This window comes from Lissotriton helveticus, chromosome 3_2 (genome assembly GCF_964261635.1).
Source record: "Lissotriton helveticus chromosome 3_2, aLisHel1.1, whole genome shotgun sequence".
NCBI lineage: Eukaryota > Metazoa > Chordata > Amphibia > Caudata > Salamandridae > Lissotriton > Lissotriton helveticus.
Window position 1 is genome coordinate 313,811,565 of NC_136062.1, and position 21,278 is coordinate 313,832,842.

General features: G+C 45.7%; 1 protein-coding gene and 1 long non-coding RNA gene across 14 annotated transcripts in view; both read right to left on the reverse strand.

Annotated features, from left to right (window-relative positions):
* Positions 1 to 9,349, reverse strand: part of LOC144826310 (uncharacterized) — a 64,791-nt gene extending 55,442 nt beyond the window's left edge. Inside the window, exon 1 of the transcript XR_013609769.1 lies at positions 9,222 to 9,349. The gene's annotated coding sequence lies outside the window, so the exon portion shown is untranslated. The remainder of the gene's footprint in view (positions 1 to 9,221) is intronic.
* Positions 1 to 21,278, reverse strand: part of LOC144826311 (uncharacterized) — a 1,506,634-nt gene that overhangs the window by 1,161,477 nt on the left and 323,879 nt on the right. The window lies entirely within an intron of this gene.

Here is a 21,278-nt window from a genome sequence, read left to right on the forward strand (position 1 = left end):
GGCGCAGGTATATGTGATGGTTGGACCAGGGCACCGCAGGACGTGTCTTCAGGTCAAACGGATTGTGGGACAAGGTCCAGAATGGAAGAGTCACCAAAAGACTAAAAGTTCCGCCGGACCCCGGGAGCCGGCCGCCTATGTCGAGTGAAGTGCTGGGGTGCAGCTGAGAAACCTCCAGCTGGGGAGGTGGGGGAGGCTCGTTCGCGCCGCCTCCCCCTTCCAGTGCACCCCACGCCGTCTCCTGGCGCAGGTATATGTGATGGTTGGACCAGGGCACCGCAGGACGTGTCTTTAGGTCAAACCCTCAACTATGGCACCCAACATCCAGGACTTATGCCATTTGTGGAAGGTAGTGACATCGAAGCATCTCAGGGACCAAGCATATGCAGAGTCCTTCCTACAGCCTCTGCGTTCCTTCTTACCTAGTTATGGTTTTTTCACTCCCACTCCAGGCTTTTAGTCTGTGGATGGCAAACTATGAACCTACACTCACCTATGAAAATCTTACTATTGATGCTTGACTGAGGACAAGGAGATCAGTGAAGCGCTGGGGTGTAGCTGAGAAACCTCCACCTGGGGAGGTGGGGGAGGCTCGTTCGTGCCGCCTCTCTCTTCCAGTGCATCCCACGCCGTCTCCTGGCACAGGTATATGTGATGGTTGGACCAGGGCACCGCAGGACGTGTCTTTAGGGGTGTAGCTGAGAAACCTCCACCTGGGGAGGTGGGGGAGGCTCGTTCGCGCCGCCTTTCCCTTCCAGTGCACCCCACGCCGTCTCCTGGCGGAGGTATATGTGATGGTTGGACCAGGGACCGCAGGAAGTGTCTTTAGGTCAAACCCTCAACTATGGCACCCAACATCCAGGACTTATGCCATTTGTGGAAGGTAGTGACATCGAAGCATCTCAGGGACCAAGCATATCCAGAGTACTCCCCGGGGTATTTGCACAAAGGACCTCCACCCATAGGCCGCCAGCTATGCTACCTTGACAGAAACAGTGTCATGCATTTGGATCGATGTTGCAGCAGGCTGCCATGTAAATAGTTATTTAATGAAACGTTTTACCCTGTTACTTTGTTGGTGTGTTGTGTATATTTATAATATTTGCATAGGGTTTGTCGTTATTTTAGGCGGGGTTGGCGGCGGAGCAAATTCACTGAAAAAACCATAGGTTATAGTCTTATAGACCATATATAGTTAGGAATTAGCATTTACAAAACCTTGAAAATTCACTGAAAAAACCATAGGTTATAGACCATATATAGTTAAATATCTCAAGTCCATCTCTGCACTCGATGGAGATACAGGTCGTCGATCAGAAAATGTGCTGGCCACCTCTAATGGTAATAGCGTGGCCAGGGCTTTTGTCGATGCCTCTGCAAATTGCACAGGGTGCACTTGTTTGACATGCCGCACCATGGTATGTATGGAAAAGGAATATTTTTTTGTTGGATTTCCTCTTGAGAGAAACGAGTCACATATCGTGCAGGTTACTTTTGGTGCATTTACTTTCTTTTGATCTTCAGGATAAGTGAAAAATTGCCAGATGAAAGATTCTTTTTTTCTTCTTAAAGGTAGTCGATCATTTTGTTCAGATTCGGAAGATGAATGAGATACGGTAGCCATTTCACCAAAGTCTTCCGAAAAATGTAGGACGTTGTTCTCTCTTGAGAGTAGAAAAGATAGTGAGAGAAGTGGGTGGAGTGCTGCGTGTAAATTCCAGAATAGAAACTAGTAAGAACCAATTGGAAGTGTTGTTTTCATGTTGCAGCAGGCTGCCATGTAAATAGTTATTTAATAAAACGTTTTACCCTGTTACTTTGCTGGTGTGTTGTATTTATTTACAATATTTGCATAGGGTTTGTCGTTATTTTGGGCGGGGTGGGCGGCGGAGCCGAGCTATCTTGCAGCCATCATGGCGTCGAGCTCGGTTTCTCTCACTAGTTTCATATTTCTCATGAGGGGTTGTTCCTAATGTTTCTATTTTAGCGAGGTCAAAAAGAGATCCTATCAGTGGCCTACTGATTTTGCTCGATTCCTTTTGTTTTTTCTAACGATTTTTAAGTTAAAGTTTGCTAGCATGATACAGCGGCTAGTCCGCATTTTATATATATGTCTTTTTTATTAGGGGTGTCCTCCGGTGGAGTCGGACGATCTACCTCTAATAAACGATAAGTGTTCCTCTGAAGGAATGCGTCTTGAAAGTGGCTGACTGTAATGTATGATATTTCACTCAGTGACTTTCAGGCCCATGCTGTTTCAAAACTGTGCATGTGCTTGAAGCAGGCGTAGGTATTGACGCAGCATTGTGAATATAGTGCATTGGTGAGCCTTGCTGGAGCTGCATCACAGTTGCGATGCAACTCTAGCAATGTATTACTTTTTCAGCACAGATGTGTTACGCATGTATGGTGTTTTTGTACCATGGTGCGCCACATTTCAAATGTGGCACACTATGGGTAACGGAGCACTAGCATACTGTGGTGCACATTAACTGGTGCATATCTGGGTATGAAGTAGTTAACATAAATCTGCCCCATAGGTTACAAATCCGCGTTTAGTAGACTGTTTGGCCTTTGTAGTTTTATGTTTTTTCTGTTATTCTATGTAGGTATGTAATATTGCAATATTTTTGTCACGAAAAAGAAGCCATGAGTATTGGGTTTGTGAAAGATTGCAAGATTTTTAAAATTAAAAAGCAACAACCATGGCATTGTTTAATGTAGTATTGTAAATACTTATCTTTAACAATGATGAGAGAGTAAAAAAAGGTTAACCTGATGTTTTAAAGTTATTCACAGGCTTCTTTAGAGGAAGTATTCTATATGATTGTAGCGTGGGCGTTTCACTTTTTTATAGGTAATAGAATGCATAGAGAACCAATGGGTTTTTCATGACGTCGAAGCACCAGTGGAATAAAAGTATTTCCATATTCTTCCCTTAAAACGCACCTCTTCACTGAAGCGTATCATTAGTTGATTTCCCTTGTTATGTTATTGCTTGTCTCTCCTCCTAGCTCTCTCCTTATAGCGCCAAGGAACCTAATGGTGTTAGCGCGCTCAATAAATTAATTTAACATAACATAACATTCTGCAAGCATGTAGTACTCCTCCTGCTACAGCATAAATATTCTTCAGTGCTTATTTTCATTTCATAAGTGGTATTGAGACCGACACAGAACTTCCTGTGCATCTGGAGGACTGCCAAGCCGTTGCAGGAGTGGGAGTGAGGCCTCTTACAGGGGCGTAGCGCAGCTCCTTTTGATGTTCACAATTGCAGATAACAGGGTAGAGATGTCCGTGGAATTTATGGATGGTTAGTCACACTAGAATGTGCGCGGCGCCCCTAGCACCTTATTACGGCACACAGGGGAGCCGCGTTGCACAGTTTGAGAATCAGAGACTTAGGAGATAAACCTTCATAATAAGAAGGCTTCTAAGTGATAAAAATCGCCGGTGCTCGCGTTAAAAATATCACTGCTATCGGTGGAATTTTCCACGGTGTTAGTGCTTCAACAGAAATGGGAACACATATCTGATAGAAAATCCTGTAACAATCTCAGTATTTCACATTATCGCGTGAAAAGAAAGTCTTTCGAAAGATGTTGAACGTTGTTCTCTTTTGAGAGTAGAAAAGATAGTGAGAGAAGTGGGTGGAGTGCTCCGTGTAAATTGCAGAATAGAAACTACTAAGAACCAATTGGAAGTGTTGTTTTCAAGTCACATGACTTCACATGCACGTCTCAGGACGTGTACGCGGTGATAGTATCTGGTCACGTACGCCATTTGGAAGTAGCGGTCTAATTCAGCGAAGTTTCAAAACGTGAAAAGGAGTAAATCCAAACACATCCGGATTTAATATATCTTCTGAGCTCGATTCAAGCATACAATTGTTAAAGTATAAAACTTTTTATATATTTTTTTTAAAATACCTAGGTGTGTACATTCGGTCACGCACAAAAGTTTAAAAAGACATTCGGCTCCATTTAATGAAAATTTTCATAATAATAAAAAAAGAAGCCTAGGTTTAGTGTCTTTGACGTAGTATAAGTTCTTTGATGGGTCTATGAAGAAATTTAATGAGTTGCAATTGCAAAGTTTTCACGAAATATATAGGCGGGTGCGCGCACACGGTCGCGCACGAACGAAAGCCAAAAAAGCGGAGATTAACCCTCTTTATATTGTGCTCCTGGAGCTCTTTTTGGTAGAATGAGTTAGTTCTGAAAAGAACTTTTTTTTTTTTTTTAAAACAAGTGTTATGTTGTTTTTGATTTTGGACCAGGGCACCGCAGGACGTGTCTTTAGGTCAAACCCTCAAGTATGGCACCGAACATCCAGGACTTATGCCATTTGTGGAAGGCAGTGACATCGAAGAATCTCAGGGACCAAGCATATCCAGAGTCCTCCCCGGGGTATTTGCACAACGGTCCTCCACCCCTAGGCCGCCAGCTATGCTACCTTGACAGGAACAGTGTCATGCAGTTTTTGATTTTTTAAACTTGCAACAACATTTTCATGTGTGGCACAGGATCAAAATGAAATGAAGAAATTTATCTTTTCTCGGGGCATTTATGACTCTCAATTTTTAGTTTAGTAAGAATGAGGCTCTGCTCTCCGTGTAGAAGAATTTCTCCACACTCGTTGCATTTCATGTGCACCTTTGCAAGATATGGTCTCAAGTCCATCACAGCACTCAATGGAGATACAGGTCGTCCACCAGAAGATGTGCTGGCCAGGGCTCTTGTCGATGCCTGTGCAAATTCCCCAGGGTGCACTTGTTTGACATGCCGCACCATGGTATGTATGGAAAAGGAATATTTTTTTCTTGGATTTCCTCTTGAGAGAACCGAATTGCATATCGTGCAGGTAACTTTTGGCGCATTTACTTTCTTTTGTTCTTCAGGATAAGTGAAAAATTGCCAAATAAAAGATTCCTTTTTTCTTTTTAAAGGTAGTCGCTCATTTCCTTCAGATTCGGAAGATGAATGCGGGGCGGCAGCCATTTCAGCAAAGTCTTCCGAAGGGTGTTGAACGTTGTTCTCTTTTGAGAGTAGAAAAGATAGTGAGAGAAGTGGGTGGAGTGCTCCGTGTAAATTGCAGAATAGAAACTACTAAGAACCAATTGGAAGTGTTGTTTTCAAGTCACATGACTTCACATGCGCGTCTCGGGACGTGTAGGCGGTGACAGTATCTTTATAAGTTCTTTGATGGGTCTATGAAGAAATTCAATAAGTTCAGATTGCAAAGTTTTCACAAAATATATAGGCGGGTGCGCGCAGTCGGTCGCGCACGAAAGCCTGGAAATGCGCTATCCATTTTATTGAGAACTGTTGCCGAGAGTGCGCACACCCCGGGTCGCGCACGAAAGTTTAGAAAGGCTATTTTTGTTTACAGACAAATTTTAATGCGTTCAAAAAAAGGCAAGGTACAGACTTTCTAATTCTGTACCTTTATTGACAAAAGTATAGGTTGTATACACGAGATATTTCTGAATTAGCATTTTAAAAACCAATGAAATTCACTGAAAAAACCATAGGTTTTACACACAGAGTGATTTAATATGTGACATTATCAGCAGTGCATTACACGCGCAAGTTATAGTGAGTCCAACTAACTATAACGTGGAATTTCATTGGTTTTAGATCAGTAAAATTTCCACCTAACTACAACTGGTGTCAAACCTATGGTTTTTTCAGTGAATTTCATAGGTTTTGTAAATGCTACTTCCTAACTATAACGTGTGTAAAACCTATGTTTTTTTCAGTGAATTTCATAGGTTTTGTAAATGCTACTTCCTAACTATAACGTGTGTAAAACCTATGGTTTTTTCAGTGAATAAATATATATATATATATATATATTCACTGAAAAAACCATAGGTTTCACACCAGTTATAGTTAGGAGTTAGCATTTAAAAAACCTATTAAATTCACTGAAAAAAACATAGGTTTCACACCAGTTATAGTTAGGTGGAAATTTTACTCGCATAAAACCATTGAAATTCCCACGTTATAGTTAGTTGGACTCACTATAACTTGCGCGTGCAATGCACTGCTGATGACGTCACATATTACATCACTCATGACATGGTCAGTGACATCACTCATGACATCACTGATGACATCTAAAATGACATCACTGATGACATCATCCAGTGAATGTGTATCTTTCTGAAAAATAAATCGTTTTTTATATATGTATATCTAAAGGTTGATGGAAGAATAAATGGGTAAATAAATGTCTAAATGGATGTTTTTTGTGTGTAAAATTGATTGGTTAACTGACTTATTAAATGTATCTTAGTGAATACATATATTAGCGAGTAATGTTTAAATATTTAAATATCTGTATCTGTGTCTCACTTTGTGTATAAGTGGCTGCATGGGTTGGTGAGTAGCTACATGAGTGTGTATATGGGTTATTAGTTGTTTTTTTGAGTATCAGTATCAGTGTCTGTATGGTTCGGTGGGGGATATTACTTAGAGCACAGATGCATGAATGAGTGACTCACTATTTGTATGTATTTTGAAGACAGCATGTGTGCAAGGCTGTATGGGTGGATGATTGTGTGTATGGGTGGGTTAGTGAGTATGTGTTTTTATAATTGATTGTTTAAGAGAGTAAATATGTTTCCATTTCTGTAGAAGTATGTGTAGTGGTGTGTATATAGCAGTATAATCAAGTAAATGTTTTTTTATAGTTTATTTGCATGTGTGAATTTGTGTGTGAGTAACTATATGGATGAGTATTAGTGTGTAACAGGATGTATAGGTGCATGTGTACATATGATGAGTAAGTACATGCATGAGTGACTATATAGAACTGTTGGTGAATGAGTGGATGTGTATGTAGATGTTGGAATTACCTAATAAGTTGTTGTAATTGGTATTGGTTTCTCCTTTTTTAAGAAAATGTTAGTTTCTATTTTTGAATGTGTGTGTGAAAGGTTATTTTATGCTTATAGGAGGTCTGCCACTTTGTCACAAGGATGTTGTCATCAGTGATGTCATTTGAGATGTCATCAGTGATGACATGAGTGATGTCACTGACCATGTCATGAGTGATGTAATATGTGACGTCATCAGCAGTGCATTGCACGCGCAAGTTATAGTGAGTCCAACTAACTATAACGTGGGAATTTCAATGGTTTATGCGAGTAAAATTTCCACCTAACTATAATTGGTGTGAAACCTATGGTTTTTTCAGTCAATATATATATATATATATATATATATATATATATATATATATATATATATATATATATATATATATACACATACATACATATATATATATATATATATATATATATTTTAATATACATGTATAATTATATTGATTACTTTAATCCAAAATAAAGAATTAATATATAACTATTCTCACTATATACTATATTAGCTCAGGGAAGATGCAGGACACTAAACATGTATAATATACTATTACCAATCCAAACCGTATTAACTCAGGAGAGGTGCTGGACACTAAAATATTTAATTTACTATTTCCACTCAAAACTAAATTAACTCATGTAAGGTGCTGGACACTAAACATATATATCAACCATTTCCACTCTAATAACAAATAAATCAAGGAAGGTGCCGGACACTAAACATATATAAATTACTATACCCACCCCAATCAAAAACAAATCAGGGAAGGTGCTGGACACTAAACATATATAATTTACTATGACTACTTCAATCAAAAACTGTCTGGGATCCGTTAAGCCTATTCCATCAAGCCATTTCGTGCTCACTGCAGATGGGCTTCAAGAAATTGCAATTCAAAATCTGGCACTCCCAGGCCACCCTCAAGTGGCGGTGGTGGAGGGTAGCTAATGCATCTGTCATCCCATATCAATTCCTGCAGAAGTACATCAAGCCTCCGGAAACAAGTCACCTGGGTTCTCACCGGGAAGTTTCGAAAAAATAAAGAAACCTTGGGAGCATGACCATTTTAGAAAGTGAAATATGTGCCATAGTTCGTACCTTAGGGAGCGCCAGAAGGAGACACAGGATTTCAGGGACTATGTGGCACTCCTCAGAATCTGCCCTTGAAGATCCTCCAGATCATGGAAAACCTGGATGCCCAGATATTTAAAAGTTAGAGGAGCACGAAGTATGTTGAGTAGGCAAGAAGTAGGGTGGCATGAGCTGGCTACCACCAGAAAACACACATGTTTTTCTTTAGTGTACCCAGAGACCTGAGCATTTACCGAATTCTTCAAGCAGGCGCAGGGCCGGGGTATGTCACTTGCCTAAACCCGGCGGTAGATAAGCCTTTCATGGAATAGGTTTCCATCTCAGGTGTGAAGGTTTTCAACAGTGGGGTCCCAATAAACTCCTCCACATGACGTGGGAGTTGACTCCAGATTTGTAATTCTTGCTGTGCCTGGGGTTGGAAGGCAAGTGGAGGCTGGTCAGGCAGAGCAGGACATCCAAAACCCTATTTGCAATGTTTCTGCCCCTTTGCCAAGGTCACTCCCCCTGCTCTGCCTATTTGAATGGTGACCGACATATTAAGGTTGGCATATCTGTGTAATACAGGAGGACGCCGACTAAAATTTCACTCAAGTTGTTCACTTGATGGACATACAAAGTCTTGACCCAAGATATCACGCCATCAGGGATGAGAGTCGCTAAATCACACACAGTGGCGGCAAGTGTTCCACGTACGGTAGGTACATTTGCCCACTTGCTAATTACCATGTACCATGACTTCACTTGCTAGTCCTCTTGCTATGTAGTTTCAAACCGGATTTCAATAAAATGTAAGCTCCAACGCCTATATATCCATAGCTACCTATTGCCCTTTAGAGTTAGGACCATGCCAAAAAAAGAACACACATAAAAAATAAAAAGCCGCCTGCATATAGATTTCAATTCACGGACGGGAAGTCAAAGTCTGAGAAATCTGCATCTAATATTGTTAGTTGACATCATGCCAACTTTTGGAAAGTAATCTGAAATCCATGAGCGAGGTTTTATGAGCGAGGTTTTATGAATGAAAACCCTGTCAAACTAGCTCGAAAATAAAATGTGAAAAAGCATATAGCCGCAGTTCTCTTTCCGACTTGTTCAGAGCATTTACAGCATGTTTGACATTTGAGCTGGTATCAATAAGAGGTGGAAAATCCACCCTGAGGGAAAGAATGTTATTTCTACAGCTAATTGACTGGCTGACACCTCCATTCATAAAGCGATATATCAGCGGCTATTTACCATGGCTGATTACTTCTGTAAATGATGGCCCTCGGTGGAGGAGCGCGCGCTGAGCTGGCTACCTTCCGAATGCTGCCTGTGAGTCATTCTTTCGAAAGGGTTCCGGAAGCTGCTTCCATGTCCACGTCTCTCGGTACGATAGTGTACTTTTTAAAATATGGGTTGTTAAAGGGAAAAAAGAAGAAATGGATGACAGGTTGAATACTGAGCTGAGTGACAAAATGTAAGATATACTAGGGCATATTTAAACAGCCTCTTCATGCATGGCAGGGAGGTGGAATAGCCTCTGAAATCATTAATTCCAACATGTATGTACTATTTAACATGCAAGTCCATAGGTTATACTTTTGTTATCGTCATTCTTCTAAAAGGATTTTCTTAATTTGTCCGATTTTGTGCAATTACATAACAAGGTTTGATAATCCAAGGGAGTGAGAGAAATGCAACTAGTTTGATTTTACCCCCCCCCCCCCCCCCCCCGTCTCCAGCCCCTCCACGCACTGCCGAGAACATCTCAGTCTGTGGCCAAGATATTACAGCAGCTGTCAAGGCGAGGACCAACCTCTCACTCTGCGTATAATGTGTCTTCATCCAGACGACGTTCTCTCCCTGGGATGTCAAGGACATTACTCTCATAAAGCTGAAAAATGAAGGTTTTACCGGGTACACTTGTAACATGGACCTCCAGGTAGGGCAATCCTCATCTCCTGTCACATTTCTTCTCAGAGGGTACTACTGACATTTTGAGGCTGCTTTCTTTTTCCTTATGTAGCTAAAAATACTTTATCTAAATCGTCATTTATCCTATTTTGCAGTCAGTACTTGATTGGCAAGCGCTTATATGCATCCTCACTATGCAATTTATCTAATAAGAATCAATGAATATTTCTATTAGCTTAATGATAATAAGGCCCCTTCTACAAACATCATACATGGTCAAATACGTCCAAGTGGGTTTAGGTTTAATTAATACTATCTTACAATATCATTAAAATCAAATTCACACGGGGCCATTAATGTGCCCTACTCTGATGTACGGTCAAGAAGTTTCAGCACATCACCAGAGCCCAACCTAGACCAGCACCTGCTCTACCCTCGCTGTTCCGCTGCCCAGCTCTCTATTACCATGGATGTGGTTCTCTCTCCTCCAGCCCATCTCCAATTCTTGTTCACTCCTTACGCCAGAGCACTCACCCAGTGTTCAATCTGCTTCAACCAAATCTTAGCCAGTCCCGCCTACTCATATTACTGTACTCAGTCTATCCTCACCCAATCCCTAACTCCAATCTTCCCACCCATCTCTGTTCCCTCTGCTTCCAAGTGTCTCTTTGTGTCTCATCCACCCCACAAGCAGTCACCAAACATTACCTCCTATTCTCTTATGGGTCCTGTCCATCCCTTACCACTGCCCTCACACCTTGGCACAGAACCCTGCCTGTCCTCATTAGAGCACTCTCACGGTCTCTTCGCAGGACCTCGCCTGTATCCCACCCGTCATATGCCTAAGTGGCCAGTCTGTTACCCCGATCCCTGATTCATACCCACCCCTCTTCCATCCATGCTTCACCCACTCCACTGATCCCTATATTTATCCCATCACTGCTGTTAATACGACAGAGCCACTAGGGGTGTAACTTGGTCAGTAATACTGGGAGAGAAGAGCAAGTTTCAGATTTTCTGATAATCACCCGGGCATATCATGTTCATTATTATATGAGAAGCAGCGCATGAGGGGGGCTTAATAGCAAATGGAAAGGAAAAGGAGTGTGAATTGCGAGGAGTACTCAAAACACAGTATTTTGTAAAATAACTATGATTTAAGACCTTCAAAACACAAGGGTGTGTGTGTTTTTGGCTGAGTGAGTATTCGAAAATCCCTGGTGAAATCCAACAGACACCTTACTATACTCGACTGAAAGCTCCTGTACCCATCTACTTACTAAAAAATAAATGTTATGGGGGGGGTGCAACACCCCAAACACCCCCTACGAAGCTACGTCCCTGAGAGCCACAAGTCTGCAGTTCGACCAAGGTATTCCTGTGTGTATGTGTGCGGTTAGCCTCTGATACTATTATTTGAGAGAAGGTGCTGCCAACAGTGGCTCTTCCGCTATGACGAAGAAGCATCACGCCCCTGCCAGCAGCAGCTGCAAAACTTGAGAAATAAAATGCTAATAAAGCATGTTTATTATCGTTTTATTTTTCTCTATACCAAGGAATCTAGGGGACGGGGCCATGAGGATGACAGGCATCATGGGGAGTGGTAGGTGCACTGTTGTCAGTTAGCATGACCGCTTGGCTGGCCGTCTCAGGATGGCCAATCCTTTATGCATTCTGAAGCTGTTTCCAACCCGAGCAGCTTTGCCGGGTTGGAGACAGGAGGCACAGGCTCCCAGTCTCCATGGGAGCTCAAATAGAGGGCGCTCAAACCAATTCTTATGCTGCTCTCATGGTGTGAGAGCGGTACAAAAGGGGGTGGTGAAGGACGGAGCATCTGAACCAATCAAACACTCACACCCAGTCAACAGATCCGGTTTTAATCCATCAACGTTCTTTAGCCCACTCTGCCACCCCAGTTCAGACATGGCCATCTGCAAATCAGTCTGACCCTGTGCCTCATGTGAACAGTCCATCCCGAACTGCCAAGCCATGCCTTGCCTTCCCTGGACCGGAAACAAGCTTCCTAGGACTGGTTTCTGGCATTACAGCCATCCATCATCACCCCCTTTTGTACCGCTTTGTTCGCCATAATTTGGCAGGGTATGCTCAGCCGTGAGTCCCTTGCTCACTTTGCCACTGGATTCAAGCAAGCCTGGCTGAAGACGGCTGAAATGCCAGAAACTAATGGGAAAAATGAGGGGAAGTGTTCAATTTTGATAATTTTGACGAATTCCCAGGTCTACCACTAATGCTAAATCTGGAAATACGGCATTGCCATGGGTGAATTTGTGGGAACGCCCATGCTCCACTCATGGTAGGCCTCCCTGGGGCAGAGTAACGCAGGGCAGCAATTTGCGCTGCCTTGCGTTACTCCAGATTTATCAAGCCATGCAGGGCCAAGCAACGTGGCCTTGCATGGCTTAATAAATCTCACATAGATTTTGCGTCGCCCTTGCAGCCCCTTGTGTGGCGCACGAGTAACCCAAAACCTTGATAGTTCTGGCCCTTAGTATGCTTTACAGCAGAACCTCAAGGGGAGGTGAGACTCTAGTGAGGCATGAGGGAGGCAATGTGCATGACTTAAATGGGATTGAGGATTCACACAGAGTTAGGCGCAAATGTGGATGAAGCTCAGAATGACACATGGGACATGCAGCAGAAGGGCGACAGCCCAAGGCCCAGACCTTGGATGAAGCAAAAAAAAGCCTTGAGTCTTGCATTGGGGCACTTATAATATGAGCTGTAGTCTAAAATTAGAATGAGACATGTGATCCTGGTCTTGTGGGCCCTAGTCGAGAGTCACTTCCTAATGCTTACTGAGGGATCTCCTTAGTTTCTAGGAAAAAACATTGTTCTAACAAGAAGACTTGCAAATCCCTTCATGAATAATTAGAAAAGTGCTTGCTATAGTTCTTATAGTTTGGTCTTAGATGATTCTTGCATTAACTCATATAGAAAAGTAGAATGAAGTAGTATTCCAGTAGCAAGACAATATTACTTGATGGCAACAAGAAGGAAGTCTGACGATAACCTTATGTTTAACTAGGATCTTCTGGAGGGTTTTCTTACGAATACCCACGAGTTTTCTATAAGGTTTTCACTTCTCTTTGGAAGCTTTAGGGGGCATTAAGAAGAAAAAACCTTTGGGAGAATTAGGTCAAACAATGGGCCTTATTAGTATTATGGTAAGACTGCCACCAACAGGCCTTCGGTGACGGTCCAACCAACATCCAGCAGAATTGGTCTGACTGCATCAGTTGGAGGGACCGACCAATGTTTCCGACGGGCTCAAGGAGCCAGTCGGACCATTGGTCAGATCTATTCCCTAAGTAGGTATTATGATGCCCCTTTCTGACAGCCTTTCTTTGACTGTCCGAGAACCCTATAAAGATGGTCGGAAATGGACTTTGGGGGAACCTAGCAGGCCCTGTGTCATCCTAGTCCTCCGCTTTGAGGCCCGGGGGCACTTGAGATGCCACCCAAACATCCATGCCCTGTGTGCAGGTGCATGTGGTGCCTGACAGAGGGGGACATGGATGTTTTCAAAACATCCCCTTTTCCAGGCCACAGCACAAGCCGCAGCGGAACAAGGGATGTTTCCACCCGCCTTAATCCTAATTGGGTGGGTGGAACCGGACGTGTCGGTCGGTTTCCAACCTGCTCATTCCAACCGCCATCATAATTAGGCCCTATGACTACTGCTTGAAGTGATTCACATAGTGATTTAGGGGCTTTTTCAGGGCTACATGGCCTGAGAAGATAGCTGCTCAACTTACAGGGTAAGGAGTTGGACAAAAAAGATAAGGAGACAATGTATTCTGTCTTTTCATTTGAAAGGCCCTGACCAGTTTAGTAATGCTTTGTGGCTGTGCAAAGTGATGGAAAGCAACGTAACATGGCACATGGTACTTACCAGCCAGGTGAAAGGTCTTCTGAGGTATAAAGGTGCCTTTTTCTCAGTGCAAAAAATGTTTTGTAGCAAGGGTGCATCATGGAGCAGATCAGTGCAATCTCCCACATTTTTTAAGGCAAAGCCCGATTTACTAAGATAGTCACAGGGTCCTTTGTGAACAGGGAGAGGATGTGGCCTAATGGCTAGAGCGGTCGACCTCGAAGCTGGGGAAGCCAGTTTGAGTCTCGTTAGGGACGCTCAACATCCGGTGATTCTGGGCAGATCATTTCATCTCCCCGTGTCTAACAAAATGAATGTGTCCGTCTGTAACACAACTGGTGCTCATATTAAGCGCTCTGATACCCACGAGTGGAGTTTGTGCTGTATAAAACTCCTCCACCCCCCTAAAAAGTGTTCATTTCTCAAAAAAATGAAGCATTGCATGTGTGCATTGCACACATCCAAAGTGCCTGACGCTTATGTGGTTGTCTAAGGATAGGAATGTATACTGAAAGGGTATGTCTCAAGTACAAACCCAATACTTGAGAGTTCCCACTCATATCTAAAAAAAAAGCACAAGGAAGCCTTTTTGCAGTACCTGTTAGGGGGACGACAGCAGCGACACGCCAATCTTCCAAGATCACTTTGCTCTGCGTTTTCCTCCTTGAGCAATGGGACGCTCAAGTTGCTGCGATGCGTAAACTTAGTAAACCCGGGTCCTTCTGTTCAGCTGCTGAACGTAAGACAAACACTGTGGAAAGTCTAGATGTGCTGATTCGATTACTGCACATCTAAAAATGTATGACTGCGGCATATTTTGGCTAAGCTGGTCCGTCCGGTTAATATTCAAGGGAAGATGAAATGAAGACCCATCCAAATGTACTCGAGAAGCACTTAGGAATCCCACACATGGATGAAATAAGCACTGTGAGTAATGCATTCATTTTTTGCATTGGATAATTGTTAATTGCAAGTGTCTCCTGCAAATTGGTGCCAAGGAAATAGCTCTGAATCCTGTTTACAGTAATGCGCGCTAGTTCTTCACACGGCTGCCGAGCTTGCTGATGTTCCTGGAATGTCCATGAGTAGTGCAGAGAGTGGCTAACAAACCATTATCAGGCTTCCTTGTTGAATAATAAAGCATGCAGGGAACACGGTGGTGAACCGAAACGAATTCGCAGTCATTTCCTTGTAGCAGACGCAAACATTTCTTGTAATATGCTCTCCCCGAAAACAGTGGAAGTTACTTTTTTGAAGCCAAGGCCCTCCCTCCTTTTGAAAACTCCCTCATGGGAACACTTCTGCAATTTAGGCAATGTTTGTTTTCAGTCCATGGCATTTGGGGCCCATTGGGGAAAGGGGGGGGGGGAAGAAAGCACCAACCCGAGACTCAAGGTAAGTGTGATAAAGGCCGCTTTATTGGAAGCAGGTGCATCCTACACAATAACGTCCTCGGCCTGCGCCGCACAATCTAAACATAAATATGTCATTTCCTGCCTCACCCCCACCCCCTCCCCTAACTGATTCCCACAACCCACAAACAGTAACAATTAGCATAACTTAAATTTGCCTCTCCACCTGGCTACATACTTTATTGTGCTTGACCTACCCCCCGATACTCCAAACAGTTCTCCTACTCTTCCCCCATAATTAGGAATAACCGCCCCCACATACAGAATGCACCCCACACCTGCTCCAGCGACATGCGAAAACCCCCCACCCAATCCAAAAACCCCCATTTACACAGAATACAAAACATTGTAAATAGCCGTGAAAAGCCCCGGCGCAATTCGCCACAGTAGAAACACGTGTCGGCTGTCTACGATTTCCGCTATACAATTAAAGAGCAATAATCCACAAAGCACGAACTCTTCTGTTTCTATTCATACAAAAGAGAAAAAAAAAAAATATATATATATATATATATATATATATATATATTAAGCCTAAAGACACCAAGGTGTAACGTCCAACAAACACATCACCCCGTTCAAACCCCGTCTTGCACCAGCCTCCAACAAAACAAGGCCAAAACCCCCCTGCCCCCAACTCCCCCGCAAAGGAAAATCCCCCGTAAAGTGCAGTGCCTGCCCGTGGGCACCCCCCCCCCCTATCATGGCCCAGGGAGGGAGGAGGGGAAAAAATTTTCTTCCCGTCACCACCCCCCGCCCGGCGGCCGAGACACCACACATAAAATGGTGTCTCTGCCGCGTGGCCGGGCGGAAACCACAACCCCGCCCACCAGGAAGCCGAACCCAACCCCGCCCCCCAGCCCAAAAGCTACCAAAACCCAGGCCCCGTCCCCGTGTGGCGCCATCTATGCCCCCCCCCCTCTCCCCGGCCCCAAATTCCCCCGGGGGGGGCAGGCCTCCCTCCGGTCGGCCCCCCCCCCCAGGACCCCATTGGGGCCCATTGGGGAAAGGGGGGGGGGAAGAAAGCACCAACCCGAGACTCAAGGTAAGTGTGATAAAGGCCGCTTTATTGGAAGCAGGTGCATCCTACACAATAACGTCCTCGGCCTGCGCCGCACAATCTAAACATAAATATGTCATTTCCTGCCTCACCCCCACCCCCTCCCCTAACTGATTCCCACAACCCACAAACAGTAACAATTAGCATAACTTAAATTTGCCTCTCCACCTGGCTACATACTTTATTGTGCTTGACCTACCCCCCGATACTCCAAACAGTTCTCCTACTCTTCCCCCATAATTAGGAATAACCGCCACTCGAGGGACGTGTTAACGGGCCTCGACCCCCCCTAGGACTCCCCCTCCCTAAACCCGGGACGCGCCACCTGCCCCATTCAGCAGGACCACCCCCTAACTATATGGCCACCGCGGACCCCCCTCAAAAACCCCCGTGCTGTCCGGCCCACGCGTTCAAACCGCCGGCAGGTCCTCCCCCTTAACCACCGTGCCATGCCCTCCGTCCCACTGTAGAGGGCCCTGCCCTCCGTCACCATGTATAGGGCCATGCCCTCCGTCACCACGTATAGGGCCATGCCCTCCGTCACCATGTATAGGGCCATGCCCTCCGTCACCATGTATAGGGCCATGCCCTCCGTCACCAATGGATAGGGCCATGCCCTCCGTCACCAATGTATAGGGCCATGCCCTCCGCCACCAATGTATAGGGCCATGCCCTCCGTCACCAACGTATAGGGCATGCCCGCCGTCACCAATGTATAGGGCCATGCCCTCCGTCACCAATGTATAGGGCCATGCCCTCCGTCACCAATGTATAGGGCCACGCCCTCCGTCACCAATGTATAGGGCCATACCCTCCGCCACCAATGTATAGGGCCATGCCCTCCGTCACCAATGTATAGGGCCATGCCCTCCGCCACCAATGTATAGGGCCATGCCCTCCGCCACCAATGTATAGGGCCATGCCCTCCGTCACCAATGTATAGGGCCATGCCCCCCGTCCCCAATGCGTAGGGCCATGCCCTCCGTCACCCATGCATAGGGCCATGCCCTGTCACCCCCAGGGCGTGCTTCCTGGCCGCGGAATCGAGCTCCCTAACAGGTATGCCGCACTAACACGGGGCCGTGCCCCCTCTCTGTCGCCCACAGAGAGAAGCCCTCCGGATGCGTGTCCCATACCTGCGCCCGTCCGCCAGGAAGAAACCCCTGCCGCAGTCCATGCATAGGGCCATGCCCTCCGCCACTAACTGTATAGGGCCATGCCCTCAGTCGACGTCACCCCCGGGGCGTGCTCCCTGGCCGCGGAACCGAGCTCCCTAACAGGTCTGCCGCACTAACCCGGGGCCGTGCCCCCTCTCTGGCGCCCACAGAGAGAAGCCCTCCGGATGCGTGTCCCATACCTGCGCCCGTCCGCCAGGAAGAAACCCCTGCCGCAGTGCCCCCAACCCCCCCGTCACCTACCCTACCCCGCAGCCCCCGACATGGCAGCGGCACCGTTCGGCGTCAGACCCCACTGCGCGTTACTACCCCCCGTCCTCCGGCGGGCGTGCTTCCTGGCCACGGAGTCGAGCTCACCCCGTAGAATGACCACACCGACGTGGGACCGTGTTTCCTCTCTGTCACCCAGAAAGAAGTCCTTCACCCAGTGCGCCACCTCCAGAGCCTGTCCGCCAGGAAAAAGCCCACTGCAGGGAACGTACCCCTCATCCCGCGCGACTCGATACGCCCGCGGCCCATTGAAACGTGAAGTACATGCGCCGGATTCACAAGCGCACCTGCAGATATCTCGTTAGGTTGTTCCCTCCAGGCCTTCAACCCGGAAAATTGTCACTAACATAAACTCTATGCTCTCGCCTCCTCGCCATCTAAAATGAAGAACAATACCCCCGGATTGCCAAGCATATGCTCCCGCTCTGCACTCCACTCACCCAAGCCTTCACCACTTCAGAAACAAGTGGACCCCACCACTTCGGTAACGTATCTTATATTAGGCCTGTCAGTGCACATGCATCGCTCAGCAGATGAAAGGATGTAAGGGCAAATGCACCATCCTCCGATCTGATTGAATGAGCGCCCAGGCCCACACCGCAGTTGCCCAACAGAGCCCTACTCCTCGTACCAAGAAGGCGGGAAATCAATATTTCGTGTCCATGACCACCAGATATCCCTACTAATCGAGGAAAGAGGTAATCAAACTTTCCCCCTGCATATGCAAGGCATCTCCTCCCTACTTTAGCATAGGGGATGGCCTACTCGTCCAAGTAACTTCTGCATAGATATAACCCGTCAATAAAGGAGCAGCGAGACCAAAGACATTGGCTGCACATGTGGGTTTCACAACCTCCTGACATTGCGAACCTTGCTGACACCTTAAGAGGCGTATAGTTGGAGTAATAAGCTATACAATATTCATTATGAATAAAACTTAATTAGGAATAAAAGTCATTCCTCCCCGAGGGTCGCGATGAGTGCGGAAAGTAGGGCAAATGTTCCTTGCTCCGGAGGCAGGAAAAGACACCAAAGTGCCTGTAGTGGGGATATGAGACTATTGGAACGTTAATCTGACACCTGAGGTCCCTGAGGGGGGACATTCCAGAGAAAAGTAGCTGGACCACTCCAGCAATCTGATTCGCAGAGAGCCCACCTTAGTTCCATCACGCTAGGACCGCACGTGCCAATGCCACTGGGCAATTCTCATGGAATGTGGACATGAAAGACAATTGGCAAGTCGCATGGATGTAGACATGACCTGGACAGGGAATCACATCCCATACAGAAAATCGAAAAGACGCTTGAACCAGTCAGATAGCGGTTGACATGTTTCCAAACTGCATTACAACGCTCTAAGTTAAAGTGCAGCCGTGCCCATTGAACCACCACTCTCAATCAATGACACTTCGAACAAAACAAAACCCTGAATGAAGGATGGCCTAGTTCCTGTCACCCAAAGCAAAATAAAGTAAATTGGCATGACATCACCCTCAGTCGCAGAGTATTATTTACCTATGTGTATGTCATTTAGATGGCGCTATTGAAATGCGCTGTAGAATGGGGCCCTCTGCCTGTCCTTCCCTGATCCAAGAGACGTCATGGCCCGCTAATCTGACAAATCATGGCTCGAGAGTCACACCAGGATTTCCAGATCGGAGACAGAAACCCACTTGAAATAAGGAACCTACTACAAATAAAAGTGTATGCTTTCAAATACAGAGTCCCTTCAAAACCGCAACAGCAGTGTAATATACAGCATCCACGGAACAGCAGTTTAAATACAGAATCCGGATATGAAATATGGAATTCTGACCCCAAAAAGTGTATTCCTTTACAGGCCAAAGGGGGTTCACTTTAGCATATTAGCTTGTATCACAGCATTGCGTGGCAGTTAAGAGAATCGTCAGTCGCACCACAAAGTTGTAGGCACATGCACGCCCCTCCTACACAGTCCTATCGCAACAATCCCATAGCCCAGGATCACACCCCTCCTACAAGCGGGGGGGGCGGCATTGCTCCCCGTTATACAGATTGGACAGTCCAGCCACCCGATAGGCATCTCATCCCTTTATTTCACCTCAAGCGTTCATGTTTTGTCTCCGACCCTCTAAGGGGCTACCCAAAGATTGAATGGGAAAGGAATATTAAACTACAACATGCTGCATACCTAACTACAAGGCCCGGTGTACCCAATCATCCTCCCCACGGTACTCAAGTCCAGCAAAGAAATATCCGTCTTGATGCAATATTACCAGCCTGCCCACAGTAGGTACATAAAATTCTAAAATTTAAAAATGAACAGAACCATAAAACATGTACTCTCCTTTTTAAACAAATAAACATTGGAATGCATCATGGAAGAATTTACACAACCGGACCTGGTGCTGCAATGCTCCAATCCTTTCTAGCACAATGTTGAAAACAAAAGATAATCCATTGACCCAGCTGGATAAGTATTTGAGAAGGAAATGCAAAATTCGAGATCAGTAGCCACTTTAAATTGGTTAGTTATCCAGAGAACTTTACAGTGAAGTGTAACATAGAATGTAAGCAGCTAAACTATAGATAGCCCTTGCGCAGAGAGAGCAGAAATCCCCCAAAAAGCACCGCCGTCCATCATCTCCCCTGCCCCAAGTTAAAAACCCCGGCGGCCGCACGGACCCATCGGGTAGGGGCAGCGGGACTCACCTAGTCCCACGTGGGAGCCTGACCGCCCGCACCAGGCAGAACAGGCCCATCCGCTCGGCCGCGTGGAGCCGCAAGCTGATCACCCGAGCTCCTCCGGCCTCCAGCGACGTGTCCGGCCCGTCCCTGCACCCACGAAGTGTCCGGCCTGCCGGGAGATCGGTGCCATGAGTTGTAGTCCCCAGTCCGCCTCCATCGCCGCAGACCCCATGGTGCAATTAAGCCCGCCAAACACCGGCGCTCTCTGTGGATAGTCCGTGCACCGTTGCACGCGGCATTTCCTCGCCAACCAAGTCCAAGTAAGAAAAAATGTTCTTCCCGTCACCACCCCCCGCCCGGCGGCCGAGACATTTTTTAAGGCAAAGCCCGATTTACTAAGATAGTCACAGGGTCCTTTGTGAACAGGGAGAGGATGTGGCCTAATGGCTAGAGCGGTCGACCTCGAAGCTGGGGAAGCCAGTTTGAGTCTCGTTAGGGACGCTCAACATCCGGTGATTCTGGGCAGATCATTTCATCTCCCCGTGTCTAACAAAATGAATGTGTCCGTCTGTAACACAACTGGTGCTCATATTAAGCGCTCTGATACCCACGAGTGGAGTTTGTGCTGTATAAAACTCCTCCACCCCCCTAAAAAGTGTTCATTTCTCAAAAAGATGAAGCATTGCATGTGTGCATTGCACACATCCAAAGTGCCTGACGCTTATGTGGTTGTCTAAGGATAGGAATGTATACTGAAAGGGTATGTCTCAAGTACAAACCCAATACTTGAGAGTTCCCACTCATATCTAAAAAAAAAGCACAAGGAAGCCTTTTTGCAGTACCTGTTAGGGGGACGACAGCAGCGACACGCCAATCTTCCAAGATCACTTTGCTCTGCGTTTTCCTCCTTGAGCAATGGGA